Source organism: Coffea arabica, chromosome 1e (genome assembly GCF_036785885.1).
Source record: "Coffea arabica cultivar ET-39 chromosome 1e, Coffea Arabica ET-39 HiFi, whole genome shotgun sequence".
Lineage (NCBI taxonomy): Eukaryota > Viridiplantae > Streptophyta > Magnoliopsida > Gentianales > Rubiaceae > Coffea > Coffea arabica.
This window is the reverse complement of record NC_092311.1, coordinates 39,775,268-39,786,724: the sequence shown is the minus strand read 5'-3', so window position 1 is coordinate 39,786,724 and position 11,457 is coordinate 39,775,268. Positions and strand designations below refer to the sequence as shown.

Genomic DNA, 11,457 nt, shown 5'->3' with positions numbered 1-11,457 from the left:
ATGTAGAAGGAGTTTGAACTACTAATGGTATGGAACTTGTTACCTCTTGGATAAAATAAAAAAAAATTAAAAATTGTTGAGGCAATTTTGCAATTTTGGACAAGATTTTGGAAAAATTTTGAATTTTAACACAAGTCCAATATTTGCAACTAATAAGTCAATCACATACAATATATATAATCTCAATTCTCCCCCCACACTTAACATACACATTGTCCTCAATGTGTAAAAAGGAAAATCAAGATAAAGAAAGTAATACTCCCCTATGTAATGATTGAATATGAAGCTTCAAGGTACGTTGTTCGCTTGTCTTCATCGCTTCATGAGTTCCATTTGGTAACCATTAGTGATATAAACCTAAAAATGGAAAATGAGAAACAAAAGTGATAACAAAGGCTTAATAAACATATAACGGCAATCCGTAATTCCTAAGCCTTTGTGGTGGTGATGTACCTATAGAAAATACACAATAAACAACTCACGGTACAAGAAAATATATGAGGAAAAGAAGAAAAAGAGAACCAAGGAACCTGCATTTTTCTTTTAAAAAAAATGTGCTTAGAAAACGTGGCTCAAGAAAACGCGCCTTCAACTCACGTTTTTGAAGTCGCGTTTCTTTCATAAAAGTTGCTGGTCTAAAAACGCGATTATGCTTCAAAACGGAACTTCATGTCGCGTTTCAAAAAGCGCGTTTTTGGTTACTGATCCAGGCGGGAAAACGCGAGTATGCCGAAAACGCGACTTCATCGCGCGTTTCGGACCGTGTCTTCTTCAGTGAGGGCGCAGAATTAGAAACGCGCCTATGGAAAACGCGATTCTAGGGCGCGTTTTCAGCCCAAATGCGTTTTCTTCTGCGAAATTTTTGCAGAAAGCCAACTTTGAAAAATTACCATTGGTACCCCAATCACTCAAAATGCATCATAGATCATTTGTTTGCTAAAATTCTCAATGCATGCACATGTACAATGATCAAAACATGCATTTTAACCCCTTGTAACGAATCAAAAACAACAATTACTCAAATCGAGGGGTTGAGTTTCTTGATCAAAATTTGCCTTTTTAACCTCATTTGGTCACTTTTGCTTCTATTTTCCAAACCTACAAAGGAAAAATAACAAAATAACTAAAACACATACTTTAAACATAAAATCACACCAAAATAATATAAATAACCAAAACATTGGGTTGCCTCCCAATAAGCGCTTTTATTTATAGTCGTTGGCTCGACTATTGAACCTTATTTTTCAAGGAGGCTTGGTTAAAAAATAATCCACCATTTTAGGTCGTAGTGGATCATTCAAAGGTGACTTTATAGTAAAAGTCACATGTTATAATGATGTGAGAATTGGAAGTGACTTACCTATTCCAAGTGTTTCATAGATATTACCTTGAATATGCACCACTTGAGAACTTACCAAAGGAGATGTAATGAAGATATCTTGGGCAACAATACCTTTAGAACCTATACTTTTAATGCACTCCTCAAGAGGGGTGAAAAATGAGTCATAAAAACTCACCTCTTGAGGTTCAAAGTTAGTTTCAAAGATATTATCTTGTGAAATAGATATTTGCTCATTAAAACACAATTGAGGTTCATCATTTTCCTCCAAATGCAATCCATTTTCACATACAACATTCCCACCATTCATGTTAGGATCATTTTGCAAATTATTAGAAGAAATAACTTCACACAATACATGTAATTGATCTTGTATTCTACCAAAGTGAGAAGCCAATTCATCTATCCTTTCCTCAATCCTATCAAAACGGTCGGAAGTCACATTAGCTAATTTTTCTATAGCTAACTCCCAAGATGGTTTTGAATCATTAGCTACTCTTTCTATTGCCAATTCTCAAAATGGTTTTGATTCATATTAGACACATTCAGGTTGGTAATTATAAAAATATGAAGAATCACTATAAGTACCATGATTATCCCAACCATAAGCACAAAAATTGCTCCAATTAGCACTATGTTGATCAAAATAAGGATTGTAATGCTCTAATTCATCATAGTAATCCACATTTTGTGCTTGCATACATGTATTAGTTGTATGATAACCTCCACACAAGTCACAAATCACATGATAAGAATTAAAAGTATTAACATTCCTCCCTTGCTCAATTTCATGCATAATTGTGTCCATTTGAACTTGTAACATCATAACATCAAATTTAGCCTTTAAGCACCTTAAACCATCTTCAAAAGACATACATTTAGTAAATTCTTGATTACCTCTGTTGAAGGAGTTTTGCACTTGGTAACCATTCATTGTCAAACTTTCATTTCTCAAGCATTGCCCTCCAAATTGACCTACCCTTCTCATTACCTAAAATTGCTTTTAAACAACCTCAAAAGCAAAATTAGTAAGAAAAATAGGTAATGAAAAACATACACATAAAATACAAAAATAACAGAAAATAACATTTACATTATAACTAATATTATGTCTAAACTAATAAAGTTGCTCTTCACACCGATATTGTCAAATCATCCCCGGCAACGGCGCCAAAAACTTGACGGGTATTTTACATACGTACAAGTTAAAAAAACCGAATTACACCCGTTCACTGCAAGTATACAGGTCAACTAGTAGTTTAGGGTATATATCGGGTCGATCCCACAGGGAAGAGTGAACAATTACCGGTATTACTAAAGTTTCTCTATTATTTAGACTATTAATTAATGATAAGAAATTTAACCTACTGCACTTATACAAGAAATTAACAAATAAAAGCTCCTTAGGTTGTGGTATCCCTAACTACTCATGCAAGTGTTATATTTGGATCATTGAGTACTACATCTATGCTAATTATGGTGTAATTTCCTTATGCATTTGAATCCTACTTTCGTAGTGAATCAATTATACTTATAACTAATCCATACCTATTCTCATGGTTATGAAATTAGCTACAAGTTCATTTCTTCAGTGAAATTACATGAAATGAATTACTAAAAATCACATAGGTGCACCTCTACTTTCGTGAGCGTACTCCCTATGTTTAGCACTTCTTGAACTAATGTTAAATCTCAATTTTCATTACAGAAATAACACCTTAGATAATCACAATTAATGGTACCAGATTAATCATGATTTAAGGAGCCAAAGTACTAAATAATTTGCTCAAATCATAGCAGTCAAATAGCCAAATAATAAGCACTAACAATCATAGAAAGTTCAACCAAACCCAAGGTATAAACTTTAAAAACACATATTAAACATAAAATCCAGAACTTGCATATTAACTAAATTTGGAATCATGTACAAAAGATAAAGAGTTGAAAAGGAATGTAACCCATGTCACTTGAGCTCATCATCTTGCCTTCTTCATCTCCATCTTAATCCTAGTCTAGCAATGTACAAGAGTGGATGAATTACACTAGCTAAACTATCCTACACTAAGGAAATGGAAGAACTACATTTCTGCACTCTTCAAGCTTCTCCCGTATGATCCTCTTTTGGCTCCCAAACGTCTCTGCATATAAACTACTCAAAGGCTCTCTTTTTCCAAGTCAAATTCCAACTTTTGATTTTCAAATCTAACTTTGTTAGGATAGTCAATAATCAATGTTTTGGACTTGAAAATAAGCCATCTTTATTGCCCTTTTGTCTTCTGAGGCATGTGCACCGAATTCTCTTGCAGATTGTAGCTGGAAAGTAGTTTGAACATAAGAGAATTGACTGAGCAAATTGCAGAATTGCGGCCAGAAAACGCGCCTACACAAAACGCGGTTACAAGTCACGTTTTGTGTACTCGCGTATTCACTTTGGCCTTACTTCATCTGCGTTTTTCTCTATCATAAAGGCCGAACTGGCTTTTGTGTAAAACACAAAAGTTGTAGCCCTTTGAGTTAGCTTTCCAATGCTTCAAGAATCATCCAAATCTGAGCTTTGTAGCCTAAGATATGATCGAAATACTAAACACTGGTCAGAGCCCTGTTTTCCACTTTGGACAGCTGAGTTGAATTTCGGTATTTCAACTTTTGGACTATGAAAACGGCTGAATTGGACTTTAATGTCTTCATACCAAATGTAGATATATCTCTTAGATTCAAAATGGTACCAAGATCACCTTGATCCGATCTGTGTAGCTGCAGATATAGTCAAAATACGAAAATGTGTCTGAGTTGTCAAAGCTGACTTTTTCTTGATTCAAATTGCATTTTTCCTTTTGCCCTTCATATTTTATTTTCACCACTTTAATCCATCTTCAATCATCCAAATATCTTCTCAATGTTAAAGAGGCACTTAGTTAATTTTGGTTTGATTATTTAGTTTTATAACTAAAATAACTAAGATTTTGGTAAAAAAACTACATTTTATGTTAAAGTGGCTAAACATTGCATTTTATGGATTTTTATGGTAAAAACTTCATATTTTGTAGGTTTAATGATTCAATCATCAAATGAAGTGCATTGAGAAGATATTTGGATGACTGAAGATGGATTAAAGTGGGGAAAATAAAATATGAAGTGTAAAAGGAGAAATGCAATTTGAGAACAAAAAGAATCAAGGAAAAGTCAGCTTTGACAACTCAGACACATTTTCGTATTTTGACTATATTTGGAGCTACACAGATCGGATCAAGGTGATCTTGGTACCATTTTGAATCTAAGAGATATATCTACATTTGGTATGAAGACATTAAAGTCCAATTCAGCCGTTTTCATAGTCCAAAAGTTGAAATACCGAAATTCAACTCAGCTGTCCAAAGTGGAAAACAGGGCTCTGACCAGTGTTTAGTATTTCGATCATATCTCAGGCTACAAAGCTCAGATTTGGATGATTCTTGAAGCATTGGAAAGCTAACTCAAAGGGCTACAACTTTTGTGTTTTACACAAAAGCCAGTGCGGCCTTTATGATAGAGAAAAACGCAGATGAAGTAAGGCCAAAGTGAATACGCGAGTACACAAAACGTGACTTGTAACCGCGTTTTGTGTAGGCGCGTTTTCTGGCCGCAATTCTGCAATTTGCTCAGTCAATTCTCTTATGTTCAAACTACTTTCCAGCTACAATCTGCAAGGAATATATTTTACGTATTTTTTAGTGTGTTTTACTAGTTAATTTTGGTTTAATTATTTAGTTTTATAAGTAAAATAACTAAGGTTTTGGTAAAAAACTACATTTTATGTTAAAGTGGCTAAACATTGCAATTTATGGATTTTTATGGTAAAAACTTCATATTTTGTAGGTTTAATGATTCAATCATCAAATGAAGTGCATTGAGAAGATATTTGGATGATTGAAAATGGATTAAAGTGGTGAAAATAAAATATGAAGGGTAAAAGGAAAAATGCAATTTGAATCAAGAAAAAGTCAGCTTTGACAACTCAGACAAATTTTCGTATTTTGACTATATCTGGAGCTACACAGATCAGATCAAGGTGATCTTGGTACCATTTTGAAGCTAAGAGATATATCTACATTTGGTATGAAGACATTAAAGTCCAATTCAGCCGTTTTCATAGTCCAAAAGTTGAAATACCGAAATTCAACTCAGCTGTCCAAAGTGGAAAACAGGGCTTTGACCAGTGTTTAGTATTTCGATCATATCTCAGGCTACAAAGCTCAGTTTTGGATGATTCTTGAAGCATTGGAAAGCTAACTCAAAGGGCTACAACTTTTGTGTTTTACAAAAAAGCCAGTTCAGCATTTATGATAGAGAAAATCGCAGATGAAATAAGGCCAAAGTGTATACGCGAGTACACAAAACGTGACTTGTAACCGGTTTTTGTGTAGGCGCGTTTTCTGGCCGCAATTCTGCAATTTGCTCAGTCAATTCTCTTATGTTCAAACTACTTTCCAGCTACAATCTGCAAGAGAATTCGGTGCACATGCCTCAGAAGACAAAAGGGCAATAAAGATGGCTTATTTTCAAGTCAAAAACATTGATTATTGACTATGCTAACAAAGTTAGATTTGAAAATCAAAAGTTGGAATTTGACTTGGAAAAAGAGAGCCTTTGAGTAGTTTATATGCAGAGACATTTGGGAGCCAAAAGAGGATCATACAAATAGCCAAATAATAAGCACTAACAATCATAGAAAGTTCAACCAAACCCAAGGTATAAACTTTAAAAACACATATTAAATATAAAATCCAGAACTTGCATATTAACTAAATTTGGAATCAAGTACAAAAGATAAAGACTTGAAAAGGAATGTAACCCATGTCACTTGAGCTCATCACCTTGCCTTCTTCATCTCCATCTTAATCCTAGTCTAGCAATGTACAAGAGTGGATGAATTACACTAGCTAAACTATCCTACACTAAGGAAATGGAAGAACTACATTTCTGCACTCTTCAAGCTTCTCCCGTATGATCCTCTTTTGGCTCCCAAATGTCTCTGCATATAAACTACTCAAAGGCTCTCTTTTTCCAAGTCAAATTCCAACTTTTGATTTTCAAATCTAATTTTGTTAGGATAGTCAATAATCAATGTTTTTGACTTGAAAATAAGCCATCTTTATTGCCCTTTTGTCTTCTGAGGCATGTGCACCGAATTCTCTTGCAGATTGTAGCTGGAAAGTAGTTTGAACATAAGAGAATTGACTGAGCAAATTGCAGAATTGCGGCCAGAAAACGCGCCTACACAAAACGCGGTTACAAGTCACGTTTTGTGTACTCGCGTATTCACTTTGGCCTTACTTCATCTGCGTTTTTCTCTATCATAAAGGCCGAACTGGCTTTTGTGTAAAACACAAAAGTTGTAGCCCTTTGAGTTAGCTTTCCAATGCTTCAAGAATCATCCAAATCTGAGCTTTGTAGCCTGAGATATGATCGAAATACTAAACACTGGTCAGAGCCCTGTTTTCCACTTTGGACAGCTGAGTTGAATTTCGGTATTTCAACTTTTGGACTATGAAAACGGCTGAATTGGACTTTAATGTCTTCATACCAAATGTAGATATATCTCTTAGATTCAAAATGGTACCAAGATCACCTTGATCCGATCTGTGTAGCTGCAGATATAGTCAAAATACGAAAATGTGTCTGAGTTGTCAAAGCTGACTTTTCCTTGATTCAAATTGCATTTTTCGTTTTGCCCTTCATATTTTATTTTCACCACTTTAATCCATCTTCAATCATCCAAATATCTTCTCAATGTTAAAGAGGCACTTAGTTAATTTTGGTTTGATTATTTAGTTTTATAACTAAAATAACTAAGATTTTGGTAAAAAACTACATTTTATGTTAAAGTGGCTAAACATTGCATTTTATGGATTTTTATGGTAAAAACTTCATATTTTGTAGGTTTAATGATTCAATCATCAAATGAAGTGCATTGAGAAGATATTTGGATGATTGAAGATGGATTAAAGTGGGGAAAATAAAATATGAAGTGTAAAAGGAGAAATGCAATTTGAGAACAAAAAGAATCAAGGAAAAGTCAGCTTTGACAACTCAGACACATTTTCGTATTTTGACTATATTTGGAGCTACACAGATCGGATCAAGGTGATCTTGGTACCATTTTGAATCTAAGAGATATATCTACATTTGGTATGAAGACATTAAAGTCCAATTCAGCCGTTTTCATAGTCCAAAAGTTGAAATACCGAAATTCAACTCAGCTGTCCAAAGTGGAAAACAGGGCTCTGACCAGTGTTTAGTATTTCGATCATATCTCAGGCTACAAAGCTCAGATTTGGATGATTCTTGAAGCATTGGAAAGCTAACTCAAAGGGCTACAACTTTTGTGTTTTACACAAAAGCCAGTTCGGCCTTTATGATAGAGAAAAACGCAGATGAAGTAAGGCCAAAGTGAATACGCGAGTACACAAAACGTGACTTGTAACCGCGTTTTGTGTAGGCGTGTTTTCTGGCCGCAATTCTGCAATTTGCTCAGTCAATTCTCTTATGTTCAAACTACTTTCCAGCTACAATCTGCAAGGAATATATTTTACGTATTTTTTAGTGTGTTTTACTAGTTAATTTTGGTTTAATTATTTAGTTTTATAAGTAAAATAACTAAGGTTTTGGTAAAAAACTACATTTTATGTTAAAGTGGCTAAACATTGCAATTTATGGATTTTTATGGTAAAAACTTCATATTTTGTAGGTTTAATGATTCAATCATCAAATGAAGTGCATTGAGAAGATATTTGGATGATTGAAAATGGATTAAAGTGGTGAAAATAAAATATGAAGGGTAAAAGGAAAAATGCAATTTGAATCAAGAAAAAGTCAGCTTTGACAACTCAGACAAATTTTCGTATTTTGACTATATCTGGAGCTACACAGATCAGATCAAGGTGATCTTGGTACCATTTTGAAGCTAAGAGATATATCTACATTTGGTATGAAGACATTAAAGTCCAATTCAGCCGTTTTCATAGTCCAAAAGTTGAAATACCGAAATTCAACTCAGCTGTCCAAAGTGGAAAACAGGGCTTTGACCAGTGTTTAGTATTTCGATCATATCTCAGGCTACAAAGCTCAGTTTTGGATGATTCTTGAAGCATTGGAAAGCTAACTCAAAGGGCTACAACTTTTGTGTTTTACAAAAAAGCCAGTTCAGCATTTATGATAGAGAAAATCGCAGATGAAATAAGGCCAAAGTGTATACGCGAGTACACAAAACGTGACTTGTAACCGGTTTTTGTGTAGGCGCGTTTTCTGGCCGCAATTCTGCAATTTGCTCAGTCAATTCTCTTATGTTCAAACTACTTTCCAGCTACAATCTGCAAGAGAATTCGGTGCACATGCCTCAGAAGACAAAAGGGCAATAAAGATGGCTTATTTTCAAGTCAAAAACATTGATTATTGACTATGCTAACAAAGTTAGATTTGAAAATCAAAAGTTGGAATTTGACTTGGAAAAAGAGAGCCTTTGAGTAGTTTATATGCAGAGACATTTGGGAGCCAAAAGAGGATCATACAAATAGCCAAATAATAAGCACTAACAATCACAGAAAGTTCAACCAAACCCAAGGTATAAACTTTAAAAACACATATTAAACATAAAATCCAGAACTTGCATATTAACTAAATTTGGAATCAAGTACAAAAGATAAAGACTTGAAAAGGAATGTAACCCATGTCACTTGAGCTCATCACCTTGCCTTCTTCATCTCCATCTTAATCCTAGTCTAGCAATGTACAAGAGTGGATGAATTACACTAGCTAAACTATCCTACACTAAGGAAATGGAAGAACTACATTTCTGCACTCTTCAAGCTTCTCCCGTATGATCCTCTTTTGACTCCCAAATGTCTCTGCATATAAACTACTCAAAGGCTCTCTTTTTCCAAGTCAAATTCCAACTTTTGATTTTCAAATCTAACTTTGTTAGGATAGTCAATAATCAATGTTTTTGACTTGAAAATAAGCCATCTTTATTGCCCTTTTGTCTTCTGAGGCATGTGCACCGAATTCTCTTGCAGATTGTAGCTGGAAAGTAGTTTGAACATAAGAGAATTGACTGAGCAAATTGCAGAATTGCGGCCAGAAAACGCGCCTACACAAAACGCGGTTACAAGTCACGTTTTGTGTACTCGCGTATTCACTTTGGCCTTACTTCATCTGCGTTTTTCTCTATCATAAAGGCCGAACTGGCTTTTGTGTAAAACACAAAAGTTGTAGCCCTTTGAGTTAGCTTTACAATGCTTCAAGAATCATCCAAATCTGAGCTTTGTAGCCTGAGATATGATCGAAATACTAAACACTGGTCAGAGCCCTGTTTTCCACTTTGGACAGCTGAGTTGAATTTCGGTATTTCAACTTTTGGACTATGAAAACGGCTGAATTGGACTTTAATGTCTTCATACCAAATGTAGATATATCTCTTAGCTTCAAAATGGTACCAAGATCACCTTGATCTGATCTGTGTAGCTCCAGATATAGTCAAAATACGAAAATTTGTCTGAGTTGTCAAAGCTGACTTTTTCTTGATTCAAATTGCATTTTTCCTTTTACCCTTCATATTTTATTTTCACCACTTTAATCCATTTTCAATCATCCAAATATCTTCTCAATGCACTTCATTTGATGATTGAATCATTAAACCTACAAAATATGAAGTTTTTACCATAAAAATCCATAAATTGCAATGTTTAGCCACTTTAACATAAAATGTAGTTTTTTACCAAAACCTTAGTTATTTTACTTATAAAACTAAATAATTAAACCAAAATTAACTAGTAAAACACACTAAAAAATACGTAAAATATATTCCTTGCAGATTGTAGCTGGAAAGTAGTTTGAACATAAGAGAATTGACTGAGCAAATTGCAGAATTGCGGCCAGAAAACGCGCCTACACAAAACGCGGTTACAAGTCACGTTTTGTGTACTCGCGTATTCACTTTGGCCTTACTTCATCTGTATTTTTCTCTATCATAAAGGCCGAACTGGCTTTTGTGTAAAACACAAAAGTTGTAGCCCTTTGAGTTAGCTTTCCAATGCTTCAAGAATCATCCAAATCTGAGCTTTGTAGCCTGAGATATAATCGAAATACTAAACACTGGTCAGAGCCCTGTTTTCCACTTTGGACAGCTGAGTTGAATTTCGGTATTTCAACTTTTGGACTATGAAAACGGCTGAATTGGACTTTAATGTCTTCATACCAAATGTAGATATATCTCTTAGATTCAAAATGGTACCAAGATCACCTTGATCCGATCTGTGTAGCTGCAGATATAGTCAAAATACGAAAATGTGTTTGAGTTGTCAAAGCTGACTTTTTCTTGATTCAAATTGCATTTTTCGTTTTGCCCTTCATATTTTATTTTCACCACTTTAATCCATCTTCAATCATCCAAATATCTTCTCAATGTTAAAGAGGCACTTAGTTAATTTTGGTTTGATTATTTAGTTTTATAACTAAAATAACTAAGATTTTGGTAAAAAACTACATTTTATGTTAAAGTGGCTAAACATTGCATTTTATGGATTTTTATGGTAAAAACTTCATATTTTGTAGGTTTAATGATTCAATCATCAAATGAAGTGCATTGAGAAGATATTTGGATGATTGAAGATGGATTAAAGTGGGGAAAATAAAATATGAAGTGTAAAAGGAGAAATGCAATTTGAGAACAAAAAGAATCAAGGAAAAGTCAGCTTTGACAACTCAGACACATTTTCGTATTTTGACTATATTTGGAGCTACACAGATCGGATCAAGGTGATCTTGGTACCATTTTGAATCTAAGAGATATATCTACATTTGGTATGAAGACATTAAAGTCCAATTCAGCCGTTTTCATAGTCCAAAAGTTGAAATACCGAAATTCAACTCAGCTGTCCAAAGTGGAAAACAGGGCTCTGACCAGTGTTTAGTATTTCGATCATATCTCAGGCTACAAAGCTCAGATTTGGATGATTCTTGAAGCATTGGAAAGCTAACTCAAAGGGTTACAACTTTTGTGTTTTACACAAAAGCCAGTGCGGCCTTTATGATAGAGAAAAACGCAGATGAAGTAAGGCCAAAGTGAATACGCGAGTACACAA

The 11,457-nt window shown here is 34.4% G+C and overlaps 2 long non-coding RNA genes across 2 annotated transcripts; both read right to left on the bottom strand.

The window, feature by feature from the left end:
- Positions 1 to 5,324: 5,324 nt before the first annotated feature.
- On the bottom strand, positions 5,325 to 6,883 carry LOC140021480 (uncharacterized). The gene is made up of 2 exons (XR_011825304.1): positions 6,193 to 6,883; positions 5,325 to 5,816 (listed from the first exon to the last, which is right to left on the bottom strand). It is a non-coding gene; the product is annotated as an uncharacterized lncRNA (long non-coding RNA).
- Positions 6,884 to 8,196: 1,313 nt separating this feature from the next.
- LOC140021479 (uncharacterized) lies at positions 8,197 to 9,185 on the bottom strand. The gene is made up of 2 exons (XR_011825301.1): positions 9,065 to 9,185; positions 8,197 to 8,688 (listed from the first exon to the last, which is right to left on the bottom strand). It is a non-coding gene; the product is annotated as an uncharacterized lncRNA (long non-coding RNA).
- Between the last annotated feature and the right edge of the window lie 2,272 nt (positions 9,186 to 11,457).